The sequence below is a fragment of the Lissotriton helveticus genome, chromosome 2_1 (genome assembly GCF_964261635.1).
Source record: "Lissotriton helveticus chromosome 2_1, aLisHel1.1, whole genome shotgun sequence".
Classification (NCBI taxonomy): Eukaryota; Metazoa; Chordata; class Amphibia; order Caudata; family Salamandridae; genus Lissotriton; species Lissotriton helveticus.
In genome coordinates this window covers 200,575,889-200,599,972 of record NC_136059.1, presented here as the reverse complement: position 1 = coordinate 200,599,972, position 24,084 = coordinate 200,575,889, and positions in this window count along the sequence as shown.

The window sequence follows — 24,084 nt, the reverse complement described above, 5'->3', positions numbered from 1 at the left end:
ACATCCCGCTTGTTCCTGGTTGTTGGTTGCTGCGGGTGTGACTCGCTACAGGGTCCTCTTCCTCCCAGGTTACTCGGCTGTTGCCTCTCCGCTTCCCTCTCCCTCTCCGGCCGCTCTCTAAAAAAGGCTGCCTCTGTTGGTTCTGGAAGTTAGGTGGGGGCATAAACCCTGGATTCCAGCCCATGAAAGGGAACTGTGGTTGGGGGAAAGCAAAAGGGTTATGGCCCATCATCATTTGGGGTGGTTGCCATTGCTGATGTTGGCCCTGGTATCCTTGTCTACCCCTTGCATTTCTGTTCCCACGATTCCCTCTCCCTCTCGTTTGCTTGAAGGAGCTATTACTTGATCCACTGCTGTTAGAGGATTCATCGTCCGATTGGTCAGTTTTGTTATTGTTACGAGTAGGAGGAGTGAAAGTTGGGGCTGAATAAGGATACACCTTTTCAAAATCAAATTTCTTTTGATCTTTCTGTAATTTGGTTGCTTTCGACTGCATCAAATTATCTTTGTACTCGTTCAATTCCTTATTAAGTTCATCCAGCCGTTTTTTAAAACCCGTGATTGTAGTTTTAAAGTTTCTTTCAGTTTCTGTAATCTCCACCATCAGTGCTTCAGAAAGTCTCAGCGCTGTCTTTATGATTAAGACTAGCCAGTCGCGAGTGCAGTGCCAAGCGATCATGGCCCAGTCTTTGCGGAAGGTGGCATCATTAAGGAAGATACGAGGGGCATTCGTCACTAGCAACCCTTTGGGTGCAGAGTTTGACATCAGATATTGTTTCAGAATGGTCCCATGGAGAATAGTGCGGATATGTTCTCTCTTTTTCTCCGTGAGATTTTCCCATTCAGTGGTGTTAGCTATTGCCTGTGATATTTGGGGATCTGCAAATATCGATGTGTCTGACATCAGTTCCTCTATCTCGGATTCGGAATATGTCAGGCCCATGTTTGCCATGGTGGGAGTGATGAAAGTGAGGCAAAGGAGTAAGTCTTTAAAAACCAGCAACGGAAGGGGATGTCCTGCCGGTAGTAAAAGAAGCTCTCACAGCTGTGCGCTGCTGTAATATTCAATAACAATAGGAGAGGTAGGGAGAATGAGGCACTCTCTTAGTCCCCGGTTAGTCATACAAAAACAAGAAAAGAGAGGTCAGATCAAACACTTGATCAGTCTAAGCGTAAACTACACAGACCACAATTCAAGGAGTCAACATAAGATTAGATTCTCACATCCGATTTGGGTGATAAAGAAAGCCCTCACACACTGACCTAGTCAGTGTCATGCTTCATCATCGGGCCCCACCGACAGAGGCCGAATGCCTCTGTGGTGTGCTACGACGCCAGAAAGACTGCGGAGCAGGTTTTTTGTGTGTGGAGGGCGTGCTCTTGTTTACAGTGAAATATTAAAAGTGCCTAAAGCAAGGGTATCGGAAAAAATATATTTAATAAATGATCCCTGAGGCACAAAAATAAGGAGTATTACGTGTCTGTATTTATATGCCAAGGTTCAAGGTTGGTGAAATACAGAATATACTCAGTTCATTCCAGTCAACATGTTTCAGCCATAAGGGTGGTATATTACCGTGGCATTCATCAGGACTATACCCTGGCGGTATGGGCTCTCTAATCACCCACCCTAACCTGGGGACGTGAAAGTGAAAAGTAAAGAGTGAAAAAAGTGCATAAAAATTGTGGAAGAGTAAAAATACTCAATTCCAAAAATACTCCGTAATTTTGGAGTGTAACTGCACCTGTAAAATAAGAAAAACACATAGACAGACAGAAGACAAACATAAACAATGTTAATATGAGCCTTCCTGGCTAGTCACAGTGCTCCATGAAGTGTGACTCAAGTGGTAAATCCCAAGGTAAACATAGATTTTATGCACCATCCAGATAGCCCCTAAGGATGATAGCAGATATCTCTGGGAAGTGATGTGCTAGAAAAGTGCTATTTACAAGAAAAACGATTAAAATGGGGGATTTAAAAACGCAATTGCGTGTACTCCTTATGAAGGGATCAATGGACCTAAAAGGTCTGTGCCCCTTCAAGTAGGTATTAAAAGGTTCGTGTCTCACTTTCAAAAGGGGCGCTACTCGCACCATGGGTCTCGGGAGGGGGTCGGAGCGACCTGGCACATCCTAAGGACAGACAAAAAATATATATACATATGGTACAATGGCGACGCCCAAACAAGTACTTAGCTCTGGTGACAGAAGGCGTAGAAGTATGTGTGTCATCGTAACTCACGCCCTCAGCGCTTCCGACCCGCTGATCAACCTAGTAGTGACCTCCAAACCGGACCCCGAAGATAGACAACCGGGGCCGGTAGACTTGTTTTTAAGCACAGCGGTCGCGTGTGCGCCCTGTTTCCGGGAGGGCGTGTCAGGCCGAAAGAGAGGCTAGAAACGCACACGCCCACCTACGCTTTCCACGTCTCGCTCAAAGCGAGGCTTGGGACTCGGATGACAGTTCGAGGCTTGGTAGTCGGCTAGGTCCTAAAGGACCGGTCGCGTAGTAGCGCTAATGTTAATTATAATGCCTAACAGCACGTAGTGCATTATATGCGGACCTTTACTACAATGTACATAACTTTCAAAATGTACTTAAATTACCAGAAAAGGCAGTGAAAATTAAGCAATTGGCTGCACACCAGAGCCTTAGTGTATGAAAAAACCATTTTCACCCGTAGTGCATACACTGCCTAACAATCTTACTGCATAAATGAAAATGAATACATCTATGTTGGAGGCAATGCATTGTACATAGGAAAAAATCCTATAGGTAGGGACTAATCTGTGTGTGCACAGATAGTCCATGGAGTGAATCATCATGGCTAATTACAAATATGCAAACAAAACCGGTTGGTTGAGGTAGATGTGTAGGGAATATTCTTATCAAGACAATACTGAGCTCCACGGAATGTCATCGTTGAGCCCATTGACATGGGTGCCCAGACGATACACCCAACGTTGCTCCTTTTCAAAAAGTCTACTGGTAATGTTCGTTGTGCCCTTCACTTCCTCGATTACCGTCCACCTCATGTCATTGGTAGTGTGGTTGCTGTCCAAAAAGTGGCGGCTCAGCTTGGTAGTTAGTTTTTTACATCGGACGTTGCTCCGATGTTCGCAGATGCGTTGTTTTATTCTGCGCGTTGTCATACCAACATACCGTAGCTGGCACGGGCACGTGATCAGATATACCACATTCATGGTGTTGCAATTAGTATGTTCCCTTTGGGTCCATACCTTGCCCGCTTCCAATGAAAGGGTTTTGGTTGCCTCTGTCAAATGACAGACACTACAATTAGAGCACGGAAAATGCCCTACAACTTTGGGCATCCCCCATGAGCTGGTGACTGTAGGTGTAGGTTCTGAGACTTTTTCTTTGGGACGGGTGTGCACAAGAGAGTCCTTGAGGCTACGACCCCTTTTGAAAGAAAATAGCGGTTTCTCCCAATTCTCTCTAAAAGAGGTCAGAATACTCCAATGTTTGTTGATGGTTTTCTTCATCAGGTTAGACAAACTGTTATATGTTGTAACACACGTGAGGGGTACTGTATTCTGGTTGATGACTTTCTCCTCTAAGAGTGCCTCCCTTGGTTGGTTCCTCGCTCTCTTGAAACCTTTGTTCAGGATTTGTGTTGGATACCCTCGGTCTTTTAATATCTCAGTGAGGCTCAAGGACTGTTCTTTGAAGTCCGAGATGGAGGTGCAATTACGCCTCAATCTAAGAAATTGCCCATAGGGGAGGTTTTCCTTCAAGGGGCGTGGGTGGAAGCTACTGAACTCGAGGAGGTTGTTTTTTGCGGTAGGCTTGTGATGTGTCTTGGTCACAAGGCCTGTTCCTTGCACAGAAATCTCAACATCCAGGAAGACAATCTCCGACCTACTCTTGGTGTTTGTGAACCGTAGATTCCGGTCTAGAGTGTTGATCCAGTTGAGAAATAGATCGAGATCAGTGTCATTCCCAGTCCATAGTAACAGAATGTCATCTATGTAGCGCTTCCACAGAAGCATTGAAGATGAGAAGGGTTGGGAGGTGGGTAGGATGTGTCTAGCTTCAAAATCAGCTACATACAATCCCGCCACGCTTGGAGCAAAAATGCTGCCCATGCTGGTACCCGAGCATTGAAGGTAAAGTTTGTCTTTAAAGGAGAAATAATTCTCTTTCAGGGCAATTGTTGCACATTCAATGATGAAGGTTTTTGGAGTTTGGAAATCCCATTCCGTGGAGTCAAGTGATTCACCCAGGACTCTGATCGTATCGTCCTGGGGGATACTGGTATACAGGCTTTCGACGTCCAGTGTCACGAGAGTAACTGAGTTTTCAGGGAAAGTGACATCAGATAGTAGACGTAGGAGACTCTTTGTATCCTTCAGATAAGTTGGAGTCGACTGCACTAAGGGTTTTAGGAAGTATTCACAGAATCCGGATAAGGGTTCAAGGAGGGAACCGATACCAGAGACAATGGGGCGCCCAGGTGGTGGGAGCCTGTTTTTGTGCATTTTTGGTAGCGTGTAAAAATAAGGAATTACATGTTTAGAATTCGTCAAAAAAGCCGCCTCGTTTTTTGACACATGACCCTCCTCCTCTGCATGTTGGACAAGATTTTTGATCTTGCTTGAAAGGGGTGCGGTGGGGTCTGTTGTTAGTGGAGTATAGTTCCGGATGTCCCCCAGCAGTTCGTAGCATGTTTTCTCGTAGTCAGCTGTGTTTTGGATCACAATACCCCCACCTTTATCAGCCGGCTTGATGGTGATCGTACTGTCATTCTGCAGTTGTTGTAACGCTTGGTATTCAGCAGTGCTGAAGTTCCCAAAAATCACGGGATTTTCACAGGACTCTAGGTCTTTATACACAGCCTGTTCAAAAGTGGTAATCGCTGCGGGTGTGGTATGAGGAGGAGGGGTGAAGGTTGAACTTGGTCTCAAACCTGTATCCCCTTTTCTCATTGCTTCGTTCGGGTCATCCTTTCCTTCGAAAAAAGCTTTGAGTTTCAGTTTTCTGAAGAAACTAGCGAGTTCGCAGTGAAGCTTAAATTTATCAGGTCTGGCTTTAGGGACAAAACCCAGGCCTCTCTCAAGCACCTGCACTTCAGTGGGTGTCAGTACTCTGGTGGAGAGGTTGGTCACTAGGCTTACATCCCGCTTGTTCCTGGTTGTTGGTTGCTGCGGGTGTGACTCGCTACAGGGTCCTCTTCCTCCCAGGTTACTCGGCTGTTGCCTCTCCGCTTCCCTCTCCCTCTCCGGCCGCTCTCTAAAAAAGGCTGCCTCTGTTGGTTCTGGAAGTTAGGTGGGGGCATAAACCCTGGATTCCAGCCCATGAAAGGGAACTGTGGTTGGGGGAAAGCAAAAGGGTTATGGCCCATCATCATTTGGGGTGGTTGCCATTGCTGATGTTGGCCCTGGTATCCTTGTCTACCCCTTGCATTTCTGTTCCCACGATTCCCTCTCCCTCTCGTTTGCTTGAAGGAGCTATTACTTGATCCACTGCTGTTAGAGGATTCATCGTCCGATTGGTCAGTTTTGTTATTGTTACGAGTAGGAGGAGTGAAAGTTGGGGCTGAATAAGGATACACCTTTTCAAAATCAAATTTCTTTTGATCTTTCTGTAATTTGGTTGCTTTCGACTGCATCAAATTATCTTTGTACTCGTTCAATTCCTTATTAAGTTCATCCAGCCGTTTTTTAAAACCCGTGATTGTAGTTTTAAAGTTTCTTTCAGTTTCTGTAATCTCCACCATCAGTGCTTCAGAAAGTCTCAGCGCTGTCTTTATGATTAAGACTAGCCAGTCGCGAGTGCAGTGCCAAGCGATCATGGCCCAGTCTTTGCGGAAGGTGGCATCATTAAGGAAGATACGAGGGGCATTCGTCACTAGCAACCCTTTGGGTGCAGAGTTTGACATCAGATATTGTTTCAGAATGGTCCCATGGAGAATAGTGCGGATATGTTCTCTCTTTTTCTCCGTGAGATTTTCCCATTCAGTGGTGTTAGCTATTGCCTGTGATATTTGGGGATCTGCAAATATCGATGTGTCTGACATCAGTTCCTCTATCTCGGATTCGGAATATGTCAGGCCCATGTTTGCCATGGTGGGAGTGATGAAAGTGAGGCAAAGGAGTAAGTCTTTAAAAACCAGCAACGGAAGGGGATGTCCTGCCGGTAGTAAAAGAAGCTCTCACAGCTGTGCGCTGCTGTAATATTCAATAACAATAGGAGAGGTAGGGAGAATGAGGCACTCTCTTAGTCCCCGGTTAGTCATACAAAAACAAGAAAAGAGAGGTCAGATCAAACACTTGATCAGTCTAAGCGTAAACTACACAGACCACAATTCAAGGAGTCAACATAAGATTAGATTCTCACATCCGATTTGGGTGATAAAGAAAGCCCTCACACACTGACCTAGTCAGTGTCATGCTTCATCATCGGGCCCCACCGACAGAGGCCGAATGCCTCTGTGGTGTGCTACGACGCCAGAAAGACTGCGGAGCAGGTTTTTTGTGTGTGGAGGGCGTGCTCTTGTTTACAGTGAAATATTAAAAGTGCCTAAAGCAAGGGTATCGGAAAAAATATATTTAATAAATGATCCCTGAGGCACAAAAATAAGGAGTATTACGTGTCTGTATTTATATGCCAAGGTTCAAGGTTGGTGAAATACAGAATATACTCAGTTCATTCCAGTCAACATGTTTCAGCCATAAGGGTGGTATATTACCGTGGCATTCATCAGGACTATACCCTGGCGGTATGGGCTCTCTAATCACCCACCCTAACCTGGGGACGTGAAAGTGAAAAGTAAAGAGTGAAAAAAGTGCATAAAAATTGTGGAAGAGTAAAAATACTCAATTCCAAAAATACTCCGTAATTTTGGAGTGTAACTGCACCTGTAAAATAAGAAAAACACATAGACAGACAGAAGACAAACATAAACAATGTTAATATGAGCCTTCCTGGCTAGTCACAGTGCTCCATGAAGTGTGACTCAAGTGGTAAATCCCAAGGTAAACATAGATTTTATGCACCATCCAGATAGCCCCTAAGGATGATAGCAGATATCTCTGGGAAGTGATGTGCTAGAAAAGTGCTATTTACAAGAAAAACGATTAAAATGGGGGATTTAAAAACGCAATTGCGTGTACTCCTTATGAAGGGATCAATGGACCTAAAAGGTCTGTGCCCCTTCAAGTAGGTATTAAAAGGTTCGTGTCTCACTTTCAAAAGGGGCGCTACTCGCACCATGGGTCTCGGGAGGGGGTCGGAGCGACCTGGCACATCCTAAGGACAGACAAAAAATATATATACATATGGTACAATGGCGACGCCCAAACAAGTACTTAGCTCTGGTGACAGAAGGCGTAGAAGTATGTGTGTCATCGTAACTCACGCCCTCAGCGCTTCCGACCCGCTGATCAACCTAGTAGTGACCTCCAAACCGGACCCCGAAGATAGACAACCGGGGCCGGTAGACTTGTTTTTAAGCACAGCGGTCGCGTGTGCGCCCTGTTTCCGGGAGGGCGTGTCAGGCCGAAAGAGAGGCTAGAAACGCACACGCCCACCTACGCTTTCCACGTCTCGCTCAAAGCGAGGCTTGGGACTCGGATGACAGTTCGAGGCTTGGTAGTCGGCTAGGTCCTAAAGGACCGGTCGCGTAGTAGCGCTAATGTTAATTATAATGCCTAACAGCACGTAGTGCATTATATGCGGACCTTTACTACAATGTACATAACTTTCAAAATGTACTTAAATTACCAGAAAAGGCAGTGAAAATTAAGCAATTGGCTGCACACCAGAGCCTTAGTGTATGAAAAAACCATTTTCACCCGTAGTGCATACACTGCCTAACAATCTTACTGCATAAATGAAAATGAATACATCTATGTTGGAGGCAATGCATTGTACATAGGAAAAAATCCTATAGGTAGGGACTAATCTGTGTGTGCACAGATAGTCCATGGAGTGAATCATCATGGCTAATTACAAATATGCAAACAAAACCGGTTGGTTGAGGTAGATGTGTAGGGAATATTCTTATCAAGACAATACTGAGCTCCACGGAATGTCATCGTTGAGCCCATTGACATGGGTGCCCAGACGATACACCCAACGTTGCTCCTTTTCAAAAAGTCTACTGGTAATGTTCGTTGTGCCCTTCACTTCCTCGATTACCGTCCACCTCATGTCATTGGTAGTGTGGTTGCTGTCCAAAAAGTGGCGGCTCAGCTTGGTAGTTAGTTTTTTACATCGGACGTTGCTCCGATGTTCGCAGATGCGTTGTTTTATTCTGCGCGTTGTCATACCAACATACCGTAGCTGGCACGGGCACGTGATCAGATATACCACATTCATGGTGTTGCAATTAGTATGTTCCCTTTGGGTCCATACCTTGCCCGCTTCCAATGAAAGGGTTTTGGTTGCCTCTGTCAAATGACAGACACTACAATTAGAGCACGGAAAATGCCCTACAACTTTGGGCATCCCCCATGAGCTGGTGACTGTAGGTGTAGGTTCTGAGACTTTTTCTTTGGGACGGGTGTGCACAAGAGAGTCCTTGAGGCTACGACCCCTTTTGAAAGAAAATAGCGGTTTCTCCCAATTCTCTCTAAAAGAGGTCAGAATACTCCAATGTTTGTTGATGGTTTTCTTCATCAGGTTAGACAAACTGTTATATGTTGTAACACACGTGAGGGGTACTGTATTCTGGTTGATGACTTTCTCCTCTAAGAGTGCCTCCCTTGGTTGGTTCCTCGCTCTCTTGAAACCTTTGTTCAGGATTTGTGTTGGATACCCTCGGTCTTTTAATTTCTCAGTGAGGCTCAAGGACTGTTCTTTGAAGTCCGAGATGGAGGTGCAATTACGCCTCAATCTAAGAAATTGCCCATAGGGGAGGTTTTCCTTCAAGGGGCGTGGGTGGAAGCTACTGAACTCGAGGAGGTTGTTTTTTGCGGTAGGCTTGTGATGTGTCTTGGTCACAAGGCCTGTTCCTTGCACAGAAATCTCAACATCCAGGAAGACAATCTCCGACCTACTCTTGGTGTTTGTGAACCGTAGATTCCGGTCTAGAGTGTTGATCCAGTTGAGAAATAGATCGAGATCAGTGTCATTCCCAGTCCATAGTAACAGAATGTCATCTATGTAGCGCTTCCACAGAAGCATTGAAGATGAGAAGGGTTGGGAGGTGGGTAGGATGTGTCTAGCTTCAAAATCAGCTACATACAATCCCGCCACGCTTGGAGCAAAAATGCTGCCCATGCTGGTACCCGAGCATTGAAGGTAAAGTTTGTCTTTAAAGGAGAAATAATTCTCTTTCAGGGCAATTGTTGCACATTCAATGATGAAGGTTTTTGGAGTTTGGAAATCCCATTCCGTGGAGTCAAGTGATTCACCCAGGACTCTGATCGTATCGTCCTGGGGGATACTGGTATACAGGCTTTCGACGTCCAGTGTCACGAGAGTAACTGAGTTTTCAGGGAAAGTGACATCAGATAGTAGACGTAGGAGACTCTTTGTATCCTTCAGATAAGTTGGAGTCGACTGCACTAAGGGTTTTAGGAAGTAATCACAGAATCCGGATAAGGGTTCAAGGAGGGAACCGATACCAGAGACAATGGGGCGCCCAGGTGGTGGGAGCCTGTTTTTGTGCATTTTTGGTAGCGTGTAAAAATAAGGAATTACATGTTTAGAATTCGTCAAAAAAGCCGCCTCGTTTTTTGACACATGACCCTCCTCCTCTGCATGTTGGACAAGATTTTTGGTCTTGCTTGAAAGGGGTGCGGTGGGGTCTGTTGTTAGTGGAGTATAGTTCCGGATGTCCCCCAGCAGTTCGTAGCATGTTTTCTCGTAGTCAGCTGTGTTTTGGATCACAATACCCCCACCTTTATCAGCCGGCTTGATGGTGATCGTACTGTCATTCTGCAGTTGTTGTAACGCTTGGTATTCAGCAGTGCTGAAGTTCCCAAAAATCACAGGATTTTCACAGGACTCTAGGTCTTTATACACAGCCTGTTCAAAAGTGGTAATCGCTGCGGGTGTGGTATGAGGAGGAGGGGTGAAGGTTGAACTTGGTCTCAAACCTGTATCCCCTTTTCTCATTGCTTCGTTCGGGTCATCCTTTCCTTCGAAAAAAGCTTTGAGTTTCAGTTTTCTGAAGAAACTAGCGAGTTCGCAGTGAAGCTTAAATTTATCAGGTCTGGCTTTAGGGACAAAACCCAGGCCTCTCTCAAGCACCTGCACTTCAGTGGGTGTCAGTACTCTGGTGGAGAGGTTGGTCACTAGGCTTACATCCCGCTTGTTCCTGGTTGTTGGTTGCTGCGGGTGTGACTCGCTACAGGGTCCTCTTCCTCCCAGGTTACTCGGCTGTTGCCTCTCCGCTTCCCTCTCCCTCTCCGGCCGCTCTCTAAAAAAGGCTGCCTCTGTTGGTTCTGGAAGTTAGGTGGGGGCATAAACCCTGGATTCCAGCCCATGAAAGGGAACTGTGGTTGGGGGAAAGCAAAAGGGTTATGGCCCATCATCATTTGGGGTGGTTGCCATTGCTGATGTTGGCCCTGGTATCCTTGTCTACCCCTTGCATTTCTGTTCCCACGATTCCCTCTCCCTCTCGTTTGCTTGAAGGAGCTATTACTTGATCCACTGCTGTTAGAGGATTCATCGTCCGATTGGTCAGTTTTGTTATTGTTACGAGTAGGAGGAGTGAAAGTTGGGGCTGAATAAGGATACACCTTTTCAAAATCAAATTTCTTTTGATCTTTCTGTAATTTGGTTGCTTTCGACTGCATCAAATTATCTTTGTACTCGTTCAATTCCTTATTAAGTTCATCCAGCCGTTTTTTAAAACCCGTGATTGTAGTTTTAAAGTTTCTTTCAGTTTCTGTAATCTCCACCATCAGTGCTTCAGAAAGTCTCAGCGCTGTCTTTATGATTAAGACTAGCCAGTCGCGAGTGCAGTGCCAAGCGATCATGGCCCAGTCTTTGCGGAAGGTGGCATCATTAAGGAAGATACGAGGGGCATTCGTCACTAGCAACCCTTTGGGTGCAGAGTTTGACATCAGATATTGTTTCAGAATGGTCCCATGGAGAATAGTGCGGATATGTTCTCTCTTTTTCTCCGTGAGATTTTCCCATTCAGTGGTGTTAGCTATTGCCTGTGATATTTGGGGATCTGCAAATATCGATGTGTCTGACATCAGTTCCTCTATCTCGGATTCGGAATATGTCAGGCCCATGTTTGCCATGGTGGGAGTGATGAAAGTGAGGCAAAGGAGTAAGTCTTTAAAAACCAGCAACGGAAGGGGATGTCCTGCCGGTAGTAAAAGAAGCTCTCACAGCTGTGCGCTGCTGTAATATTCAATAACAATAGGAGAGGTAGGGAGAATGAGGCACTCTCTTAGTCCCCGGTTAGTCATACAAAAACAAGAAAAGAGAGGTCAGATGCCAAGGTTCAAGGTTGGTGAAATACAGAATATACTCAGTTCATTCCAGTCAACATGTTTCAGCCATAAGGGTGGTATATTACCGTGGCATTCATCATATGTTGACTGGAATGAACTGAGTATATTCTGTATTTCACCAACCTTGAACCTTGGCATATAAATACAGACACGTAATACTCCTTATTTTTGTGCCTCAGGGATCATTTATTAAATATATTTTTTCCGATACCCTTGCTTTAGGCACTTTTAATATTTCACTGTAAACAAGAGCACGCCCTCCACACACAAAAAACCTGCTCCGCAGTCTTTCTGGCGTCGTAGCACACCACAGAGGCATTCGGCCTCTGTCGGTGGGGCCCGATGATGAAGCATGACACTGACTAGGTCAGTGTGTGAGGGCTTTCTTTATCACCCAAATCGGATGTGAGAATCTAATCTTATGTTGACTCCTTGAATTGTGGTCTGTGTAGTTTACGCTTAGACTGATCAAGTGTTTGATCTGACCTCTCTTTTCTTGTTTTTGTATGACTAACCGGGGACTAAGAGAGTGCCTCATTCTCCCTACCTCTCCTATTGTTATTGGACATGCATAACAAGCCATCATGCGGCCTGGTCCCGCCTGGATTATTGGCTGGTGTCGCCTGTCGTGGCATCGTGGACGCTTGAAACGTCCATACAGGCAAGATCTCTCTCTGACCATGCCCCCTGCATGTTGGAATTGAGGATACCCGAGGTCCCCAAAAGAGTGTTTTCCTGGCGCCTGCCCCCCCCCCATGCTCTCACTGACACTGTTTTCACTGAAGAAATTAGAACAGATATTGTGAACTATTTTGAAGAAAATGAGGGTTCGACATCCACGGTAGCTACAGTGTGGGACGCATTTAAGGCGGTCATTCGTGGCCAATGTATTGCTAGGCAAGCCGGGGTGTTATGGGCTATACGTCTAACTCTGACTCAACTTGAATTGGAGCTGAGGGAGCTGGAGCTGGCATTCTGCCGAGATCCTTCTCCGGAGATGGCAGGTCAAATGAAAACCAAACTGCTTGCCTTTAATGAGGAGGCACAACGGGAGGTTGCCTTCCTGGGGAAACAGGCTGAGGCCCGTAGGTACGGAGAAGGGGACAGACCGAGCAGGACCCTGGCGCGACTGGTAGCTCCTCGCACACACTCGCACTACGTACACTCTGTCAAGAATGGCGAGGGAAAGATGGTTGTTGGCCAGGAAGCTGTACTAAACACATTTGCTGAATTTTACAAGTCCCTATACACCACCAGACAACCCACAGTCCCTGATTCCCTGAAGAGTTTCCTAGACTCCATTGCCATCGTTTGGTTTAATGACTTTCACCGCCAATATATGGATGTCCCCATCACTGTTCAGGATATAACTCAGGTGATTAAAAGCATGCCTGCGAGCAAAGCCCCAGGCCCGGATGGCCTGACTACGGCCTTTTACAAGACATACGCCGAGGAATTGGCCCCCAAACTCCACTCAGTTTTTGTTGAGGCTCTAGAGATAGGTTCCCTGCCTGAGTCGATGCGCGAAGCTTTAATTATAACACTGCTCAAACCAGATAAAGACTGCCAGGCCCTCGACTCATACCGACCCCTCTCCTTAATCAATGTTGATGCGAAGATATATGCTAAAATCATTGCGGACAGGCTACAGCCTTTGTTACCGATGGTGGCACTTCCAGATCAATCTGGCTTTATACCTGGCCGAGCGACGTCCCATAACCTCAGGACGATATTTTCCGTTCTGCACTACTTGCAACCCTCTATACAGGCCGCAATTGTTTTTTTGGACGCTACCAAAGCGTTTGATTCGCTCGAATGGCCCTACCTCTTTAGGATTTTGGGTAGGATGGGTTTCAGTCCACTCTTCATAAATTTGATTAAGTTGCTGTACGTCGCACCCAGAGCTCGAGTAAGCATGAATGGGCTTATATCCCAGCCATTTGCCATATCCCGTGGGACCAGACAGGGCTGTCCTTTATCCCCGTTACTATTTGCGATAGCAATGGAGCCCCTTGCCGCTCGAATTCGACAGCATCATACAGCGAGGGGGATAGGATTCAGTTCACGGAGCCTGCTGATATCCTTGTATGCAGATGATGTCACGCTGTATATCCTCAATCCTGCTGTAAATCTAAACCCCCTGTTGCGTGAATTTGTTCGCTTTGAGGGCTTAGCTGGGATATCAATTAACTGGTCCAAGTCTGTAGTTTTTCCTCTAACCGATGCCACGTGAGAGTTGTCCTCTGACTACCCACTGCGCTGGGAATTGGACGCAGTAAAATACCTGGGGGTTTGGATAAGCCGCGATTTGCAGGAGTTGTGGTCTCTAAATTTTGGCAGGGCAGTAGACTGGCTGGAGGGAAAGGTGGAAATATGGAACAAACCCCCCCTTTCGCTGGTCGCGAGGATCGCTCTGGCGAAAATGGTTATCCTCCCCAAATTTCTCTATTTATTTGTCAATATTCCCATACCACTGACGGCACACTTTCATGCACGGGTGCGGTCGCTATTGCTGGCACTTGTGTGGGCTGGTGGCCAGGCGAGGACGTCTTGGGCGTTGCTCACGCTTCCGCTGCGGCAGGGCGGCTTGGGGGCTCCTGACATGAAACTATACTCATTATGTGCGCAGGCGCAGTTCTTGCACTTCTGGGCTTTTCCCACTCCCTACCAGCCGCATGTTGCGGTGGAACTGGCTGCGGCGGCCCCATTCCCTCTGAACGTGGCGATTTATGGCAAGGTGTCTCGCCCATCAAAAGATGTAGACACGGTGAAAATGCTTCGCTGGACGTGGCGCGAATTGCGGAACAGAGCGAGACTCCCCCTACTGTATGCGCCAGCTATTCCGCTGCGAGGCAACCCTATGATACCCTGCTTGTGTGATAGTGGTGGCACCATTACGCTTCGTGGGCAGACATTACACACATTTGCTGACCTTTACCCTGATGGCACCTTTCGGGACCTAGGTTTGCGCGAGGAGGGACATCCTGAGTCGTTTTCTGACCTATTTCTGTATCACTCACTTAAGGCGTCCTGTAGGGCACTGTGGCCCCAGTTCCCCGAAGAGCCGCCGCAGCTCCTAGCTCTTCAGAATTTACTTTCGAAACCCTCCCCAAAGAAGCTTGTGTCCCGCTTGTACAACTGTATGCAGGATCAATCCCCCATCACTGTGCCTTCTCCAATGCAGGCATGGAATGCGGACCTGGAGGAGCCCCTGACGGAGGAGCAGTGGGAGTTCTGCTGCAGGCAACTTACGATGTTATCACCCAATTACAGGCTAAGATTAGTACATTTTAAGTTTCTGCACAGATACTATCGCACGCCGCTATCACTCCACCGAATGGGTCTTAGAGAGGACTCTGCGTGTTGGAAATGCGGCTACGAGAATGCCTCTTTTATACATGTGGCATGGAGCTGCCTTAAATTGGAGGAGTACTGGCTGGACATTTTCACTGCTATTAATCAGATACTTCACAAGTCAGACGCACCGTCCCCGCTCCTGGGGCTGCTGGGTTGGGTTCATGACACATTGCCCAAACACAGAAAGTTACATGCGCTACTGCTCCTTTATGCCAAGAGACAGGTGGCGGTGCACTGGGGTCGGCGTGCGCTGCCTACGTTTGCTGCATGGGTTAGAGATGTGACGTACGGCAACACACAGCTTGAACGCTACTGGGAACTGATGCCTACCGCTTCCCGACCTAGAGACATCTGGGAGCCCTTCACGCAGTGGACGCGGGAGCGCGCAACCTCCCCTGACTCTGTACAATCGATACCAGGTGCGATATCTGATGATATGGGCTGATCCCACTTTGTCCTGCACTTGTATTCTACTGTGGCGATGTGCCCTGGGGGGTGGCTGCATTCCATGTGAGCGCTCTAGATGTGATGGGGTTCTGCGTGTGGCTTTGCGCCTGTGCATATGCAAGTTCTGTTCTGTCTCTCCCGGAGTCTGTGCCCCCTCCCCCCGGCACGAGTAGACTTCTCTCATTCTTTCGCGCTGACATGGTCCCCTTTGCTAGCATGATTTCTGCTGATGCCTGTGTGTTCGCTCTGTAACGCCCTGCCCAGAGACATTGATCTTTCCTTACAACCGACCTTATGCCCGTTTGTAGCTTTTTTCCTCTGCACCAGAGTTGGGTTCTGTTGTTGTTTTTTGGGGAGGGGGTGGGGGGGGGGAAATGGCTGGTAGACATTGCTTGATTTGAAATGTTTGTTTTCTGCTTCTAGAGCATACGCATTTGTACAGTCGATCCGTTTTCCTTTCCTCACCAATTGTGCGCTGCATGTCTCTCGACCAGAAAATTGTAAGCACTATAGATTTTTTACTGTTGCATACGCTCACTGTCGGTGTACCTGGGATGCTACTGCTGTTATTCCACTGCATGCTGTCTAATATGACACATCACTTATGATGCTATACGATTTAATAGCGGCCAGCCTCAGGGTTGTCGGCGTGACGCTGTGTAACTACACTATGTCTTCAATAAATACTTAAAAAAAAAAAAAAAGTTAGGAGCTGTAAATTGGGGGAAACAGGGCGTGTGCACATACAGGATCAGGAGAATATTCCTTTGTTCATAAACATTGTGCAAATAGTTTCCAACCCTGGACATGCCTATAACATAATGATATGTTCCGATACATATTTCAAGTTTAGCTAGACTACAAAAATCACTATAGCAACTCTTGTGCTCTCACACTTCATAACATTTCATATGTGTTTCACACCAATGATTACATCTCATTACAGCGGCAATTATTTTAATTGGACTCTAATGTAAATAGCAGTTATGCAGCTGGAGTAATGAACTTCATTGTGGTTCCAGTTTTTATAGGTTGTGTGTTTATATCGAACGATAATGGGAAAGAAAATATGTAATATGCTATTTTTGTCAGTGCACCTTCTCCACAGAATCATGGGTGCTGCACAATGCTGTATTTCTTAGTTGTGTGCTAATGAAACATTTCTGGAGTACAAAACATGAGATTGAAGGAGAACCCATGTCTGACAATGGTTCTCTGTTTTTAGCATTGACACCAAAAATTAGAGGATTTTTCATTAACATCCAGCTCAAAATTTGCCCTCCATGTAGAATCCCACTTAGACCATGAGTTGAAGGGGTGTAATATTGCTTGTGAAACAACCAGGAAATGGTGTTAGACACCGTGGTTGCAGATTGGAGAAGAGAAGGAAGATGGATTTGTCCAGGAATCATCAGTCAGGTGTGTGCCCGACCCTTAATATGGTAGGTCCTGTGGTTTTGTAGGTTTATGGGTTGTGAACAGAGGAAGACCTTGTGAGCGGAGAAGAAAGGGAATGATTAATCTATGTGATTGGTGATAGCTCCTTCCGCTGTCTGTATCGGCTATTGCTTGATGTGCAACAGATGGAGAACTGTAAGGACTTAGTCAAATATCCCTAAGTGTAAAGACAAAAAGAAAGGAAGATAAGGTGAAGGTTCCTAAACATTTTTAGCAATTGAAAAGTCTGACAGCCGACTATGTGAATTTTTATGATAGAGATTTTGAATCTCACGTAGTAGCCCTGAAGAAACGGTTTATCACTGCGAAACACATGTTGCCTGTGACTGAATTGTTCAAGATTGATGTTTGATGGACTAAATTGGATGTATTAAGGCATGGACTCATATTTGACTTTAGGGTTGTGTTATGTCTGAAGCAAGTGGTAGGTGAAATTGCGCAGGTAGTGAGGAATACCAATGTGTGTTTTCACCACACATGAGGTTTGTTCTTCCCGTAGGCTAACATGGGGAAATTGCTTCAGCTGCAATAATGGATTGCGTTGGAGCAGCCTCATAATGGTTCCTATCATTGGATTCACAATGACGGATGTATGTCAGTACAACGCGGTTGTTTTCAACGCGGTACTTCACATCACTGATTTTACAACGCAAGTCGTTACAACGACTTGCGTTGGAGGGTGCGGATTTCGGAATCTTATAATTTTATATTCCAACACCAGTCCCCGTAACAGTAGGGAAGGTGTTGGAATTTAAAATTACAAGATTCCTTATCCCACAGCGCCATCCAGCGCAAGTCGTAGTGACGACTTGCGTTGTAAAAGACGCGTTGTAACTGCACTGCGGGGTAACATCCGCGTTGTAAAGGATGTTCCCCACAATGACAAACCCCTTCCTGTGATAAAGGTGGTTTTGTCATTATTAGCTTAGAAATGCCACTTCTAGCAAGTGTAGATAAAAGGGGAGTTTGGCCCAAAGGATGAGGTTTAGGCAGGGCCGTATTATCGTTTTCAGAAAAGGGGGAAAGGCTCATTTCCCTCTTTTTTCCTTCTAGCAAGTGGGCATTTCTCTGCTTTAAAACTCTTTGTGTACCTTTTAGTTTGACTCCATCCCACATGGGTGGCTGTTGGATCACATCTGGGCATTCCCCTGTGACAGCTAAAAACGTTGGGCATGCAACTGGAACAACAGACCTCTGCCATTTGAGGGTCTGGCAGGATAGATTGGAGAAGAGGATTTGACACTTGGCCTCTGGGAGCCGGATCACGGCGCCCCTAAAGGTTAAGATCTGCATTCCGCAGCCTCATGACAGACATGACTGAACTTTAGGGGAGACATCTGTGGTTCTAATGGAAACCCTCTGAACCAACCCCCATTTCAAAGGCATACTACAGTATATGTACTGATGTCATACTTCAGCAGGGTAGAGATACCCATGGGGGGAGGTGGGACCAGAGAACCTGGATCTGCGCGGTACACACTGCCATACTAATCTGTTGTGTACAAGAAGGATTACTTGCCATTGAAAGGGACTGTGCACCCTTCCTAAATAGTGGCTGGCCTGGGCTGACTACCTGCTGCTGTGTTTCACCCTGAAGTGTGCTCTCCGAGGGCTTGTTGTATTGTCCTCTGTTCTTTTGGAGGCCTCAGGGATATCAAAGATCTCCAATGAGAGATCCACAGCATCTGCTTGTGACACCTGAAGAGCGGTGCCCTCTCAAGTGCCCACATCGTCTGCTGGATCCCAACTGGTAGCCCGGCATGAGCGTGGAACTAAGAATTGTGCCTAGAGACCGTATTGCCTTGTGCAGAGTCCCAGAATTCTTGCCCGCATCAAAGGCGTGTGGCCCCTGCATCGTGGGTACCTTGACACACATAAGTATCTTGTTGGTGGTGAGAGGATTCACTGGTTGCAGGATCCAGTGTGGCCCGTTTCATCGATCATGCCACATCGCTCTTGTGCAACACGCCGACTGCATGCTCATTGCGTGCGGTGTCAGATTCATAGGTTGTGACCCTCAAAGTTGGAGCATAACCTTAGTTTTGCCTCATTCTACCTCTTGTGGCATTGCTGAGCTTGCGTTTGTGTGTGTATGACTGGAATTGCCAGGTTCGACCAGTATCTATGCACACCATGCATTGAGCCTCCTTTCCATGGAGCTACTGCGAGTGTGACTCTTCATAGAGGGAAGCCGCAATAGTCTGGTGCGAGTCATATCACTGCACACCAGACAGACATTGTGCCCGGATTGCCTAGGTGCAACTTTGATCAACATATACCTGCCTCTTTCTTCTGAGAGGCTCCCCTGATTCATTCCCCATTTATTAATTGTTCCCTTTTTGGCACTCAGTCCAGCGGAACAACTGCCCTCTCCTCACCCAGCCCCAGACGACATCATGTTGCCAGGTAGAAATGCTCAGCTTGGGCCTGGGTGATGAGAGTGATTGACTGGGCTGAAAGAATGCTTTCGATATTGTTCTGAAGCGGATCAAGAGACTGCGTGTTCCCCCAGTGCTTCGCAGAACTGGGCTGGAACCGGAAAGCCCTTGTGGGACCCTTTTGATTGACCGACTATTGCCCTCCCCCTCCTGCTCCGCATCCTCTTGGTGAACTTCCCAAATGGTGGCAGGCAAAGCCCCTATTGGACAACTGTCTCCCAATTAGACCTGCTACTAACCCCCCACCTGCTTTCCTGGGACCCTCACTAAGTGTGACTTCAGCCACATGTAGCCAAGTATCCGGTGGTAGGGCTGGTTTTCTCCAATCTGTGGGCGTAGGATCGTCGGGGTGAGCTGGAGGGTAGAGAGAGGCTTGGGCCAGGGCATCTGCAGTGTGCTATCAACTGACCTGCTGAGTACCAGTGGCACCGCATTACGATGCTGTGTGCAAATGTGTGCGAGCGTGTTCCAACAGGATTTCTTGCCAGATAAACACGTTTAACATTGTTTTTACCTCGGCCCATGGGGCTGCTAAAAAGTTTTATAATTCTTTGTGTGTACATATTTCTGCTATCGTAGTGACCTGGGGTGCACCCTTTAACTGTGTGGTGCTGAATTATAAGAACTGCTAAGGTGGGCCTAGGTTTGAAAGTGTGTTGCACCACACAAGGGTGCTGGGGGCAGAGGGGTTAGAATAGGATCCTTCCCGAGTGTTCATATTATTGATGTAATTTCAACACGGTTGAGCTTAGTACTGCTGGTAATATTTCCAAGTGTTATTTATCCCAAAAATACTTGATGTTCATGTTTTGTTGATCATTGTGTGTGTTGAATACAAACATTATGGTTGTATATATCTTTATTCGGTAAAATAGCTCACCATAAAAGAGTACATTTTACAGAATAAAAGAGTACATTTTACCCAATAAAACAGTAATAACTATCATCAGTAGAAAACCATGATTAAAACCTACACAATATACAGTACAATATGGTTATTATGGACCCCAGACAAACATTCTCATCAGTTCATTATTTCATAATGGTTGATACCTTCAATTACAACCAGTCTGATCATTTGATAACATAGAATGCAACTTCAATCTCCTCGAACGCGTCAGCCATGCACTGCTCAAATATTTAGCCACCCCACATACCATGGCAAAAGATGTTGGGTATCCGTAGAGAGTACTCGTAAGGCCGATCTGTGGCACCTCAACCCCAACCCCCTACATACTGGTTTCAGCCAGATCTTCCGTGCCACTTTAAAAGCGGGGCAAGCAAAAAGTAGATGGGCCACAGACTCCTTAGGAGCCGCGCACCCAGGGCAGGGTCGCGATGGGCCACCAGAGTTAGACCACCTCGCGGTAAACTCGTGCACCGGGAGGGTCCCGTACCTTAGTTTTAAATAAAGGGCTCTGTCTAGCGGCTTGGTTATGAGATCAAGGAAGGGTTCCAACTTTCTAACCCACTTGAACTCAAGAAACCGTTCAGTGAGTGAACCCCCAGCCCCGCTGCGTGTTGCCTCAACCTGCACCCAATCCCAGTATAACTTCTTAATCACTGATTTGGGCGGCGACATTTGGGTCTCCCACACATCACTCAAACCCACTTGGATAACCAGGTGCCTCAAGTTGTTCAGCCACGCAATCTTATTACCTGTATCGAGCAATATTAGATCATCCAACCCTGCAGCATATTTGGCAAGCTCCTTGGTCCTTCTCAGCCGAACCCAGAAGAGTAGTGGGCGCAGCCGCACTAGATCTTTTAGGGCTCGTCTGCCCAAATCTAGCCGCAGAGGGATCAACGGAGTAGAAACAGGGAGAGCCACCACATCCCTCAAAAACTTATTTTCCGCTAGAGTTAGCTCAGAAACATTTTCGAACCCCCATAGCTCGGAGCCATATGATGCCGCCGGAAGTATCTGGCCCTCATAAATAGCCATAACCGGTGTCACAGGTTTGCTTGTTGACTCCCGATGCTCCCTCAAGGTCACCCCGGCTACTCTTTTGTGGCCAAGTAACATTTTGGCCAAGTGGTCCTTCCAATTCATCCGACTGTTTATCCGCACCCCTAAATAGTCGAATGAATCAACCATCTCCAGGGGGACCCCATTGAGCGTAAAATTATTTTTAAATCTTTTGGAGGGTGAAAGAGCCATCAGCTTGGTTTTCGATGTATTGATAGTTAGGCCTCTGTCTATACAAAAGGTGCTAAATCGATGCAAGAGCTTTTGCAGTCCCACCGGGGATTTAGAGATCAGTATGGTATCATCCGCGAAGAGTAGAGTGGGGATTCTTTCCCCCGCCAGGGATGGTGCATCCGTCTCTTCCCCTCTCAGATGGTCCACCACTCCATTCACAAACAAGGAGAAGAGGGTCGGAGCCTTAGCACATCCCTGGCGGACTCCACTCCTCACAGGCACCCTGTCTGTCAACTGTCCTTGGGAACCCCATCTGATCCTCGCATAATTCCCCTCGTGGAGCCTTGCAATTAGGCTCAAGAGTGAACCGGGGAAGCCCATCCTCTCTAGTGTCTCCCACAATTTTACTCGAGGGACCAGGTCAAAAGCCGTCTTGAGATCTATGAAGGCCATATAAAGGCTGCCCTTTTTGATGGTAACTGTCTTCCAATAGATAACAAAAAAGCGAAAGACCTGGTCCATCGTACCCACCTTCCGGCGGAATCCTGCTTGGAGGTGGGAGAGGATGCTTTCCTCTTCCATCCAATCGCCAGCCCTTGAGATGATGATCCTGCCAACCACTTTCTGGATTACATCTATCAGACTGATGGGTCTGTAATTGGCAGGATCCTCTCTTGCCCCCTTCTTATACACAGTGACCACCTCTGCCCCCTTCCAGGAATCTGGCACAGGGTGCCCCTTGGCAATCAAATTCATTATAGTGGCTATTAAATTGGCCCATGCCATAGGTTCCGCAATCAAAAGGTCCCCTGGGATCCCATCCGGACCGGCCGCCTTCTTTGGGTCAAGTGTCTAATAGCCACCGCTACTTCCGAGGCCGAGAATGGGTACTCGGCCTCCCCTGTAGATTCCCCGCCCCCACCGCTAACTACCGTGGGACAGATGGTAACTTCAGTTCTGCCATATAAAGCCGAGAAATGGTCAAACCATTGCTGGCTTGTTATATGGACGGCTAATGGTTGGATTCTCCCCTGTCTAGCTCTATTGATTAGGTCCCAGAATAACATCGAGTTCCTCGTGCTCACAGCATCTTTTAGGTCCTGCCAATGTTGTTCCTCCCACTCTCGTTTTGCCAGAGCCAATACTCTTAAATAATCCTTCCTAGCCGCCCTAACTAGTAATGGATCTTTTTTAAGTAGGGCAACTGTCAGGTCTTTCCTTTTTCCCTTGCACTGGGCCGAGTACCAAGGGTTACTAGAAATGGGAGGTGTATTGTTTATTCTGTGGCTTTTCCCTTTAGAGAGAAAATAGTGGCTCACATGCTCTATTGTGGCTTTGTAGGCTGTATCAAGGGTAATGGATGGATCCGGGGCACTCCCATTCTCCTGGTCCCATGCCTCCAGATCCAAATACAGATCCACCACAAGAGATTTTATAGTCCCCAGTTGGTCCTCCTTCAGTTGGGCCTTATCCCATTTCAGTTTACGATTATTGTTATATGGGATAATCTCTTTAGTTAACTTCAGGGAGGCACTAATCCCCCTACCTTTGGGGTCACCCCACTTGAACTTACTGCACAGAGGATTATGGTCACTATCCTGAGTAGATACCACCTCCATATCAATTAGGTCAATCCACAATCTAACGTCCAGTAAGATGTAATTGATTCTGGACGGACCATTAAGCCTATTAAAGGTCATTGCACCTACCCTGTCAGACAAGGTCCTACCATTGAGTGCTCTTAGTTTGTGCTCCCTAGTAAGGGCATTATTTTGGATTGCCCTTGCAGACCATTTTCGAATGGGGGGTAATGACAAAACTGGGATGGACCATTTGGAGTCTTCTTCCTCAGTGCCTAAGGGGTCATCTCCAAAAAGGGGTTCAAACGTACAATTAAAATTCTCTCCCACTATGATTTTAGCTGCTGGAGGGCAGTAGGCTAATGCTAAATCTAAACTTGTTAAAGTTGCTGAGGTAGTATCCCCCGGTGCCCCTCTGGCATAAACATTGAATAGTTCGAGCCTGTTCCCCTCAATATGACCCCTAGAGGAGAGATGTAGTATATCACTACACTCGGAGTCATGAATGGCAACATCCCAGTCCAGATCGATTTTTATCCAGACCGTGAGACCTCCCGCTGGTCTACCCTTCCCTCTGCTTGCTGCTGGAGAAGAAAAAGTAGTGTAACCAGATTTATTTATTGGGAGCAGACTCCAGGTTTCCTGAAACAGGCATACATCAAACTTCTCGATGAATGTATGCCATTCTGGTATAGCCATCTTCCTTTTTAACCCTGCCACGTTCCAAGATAGCAGGTTTATTACCTGACGACCCATAGGAACTATAGCGGGACCCCCTGACTCCCACCCCCTCCACCCTCCTTGATCGTGGAACTATCCACCACACAGATAGATGGTTTGGGGGGTGCAGTGCAGCCAACAATATTATCAGTACACAGTACATCCAAGGGGGCTCTGGTAGTACTACTATCCGTACTTTGGACTACAGGGGAACCCTCCTGGCTAGTGTCTTCACATCCATCTGTCCATAGAGCCTCCACACCTAGTCGACCACCTCTCTCTCCCTTAGACTGTAAACATCAGTCGCAGTCTTCCATACCGGATAGCAGCGAGAACCTATTGCTAGTTTCCAGAGGAGTGAAGGGTCTCAAATGATCCATTCTACTGTTATTATTCAATTTGTGTCTCTGGGGTACTGTAATCCAACCAAACGGTTCAGCGGCCTGGGCGGGGTGCTGCCCATACGGAGCATAGATGTTGTTATATAGTAATGAGGGGT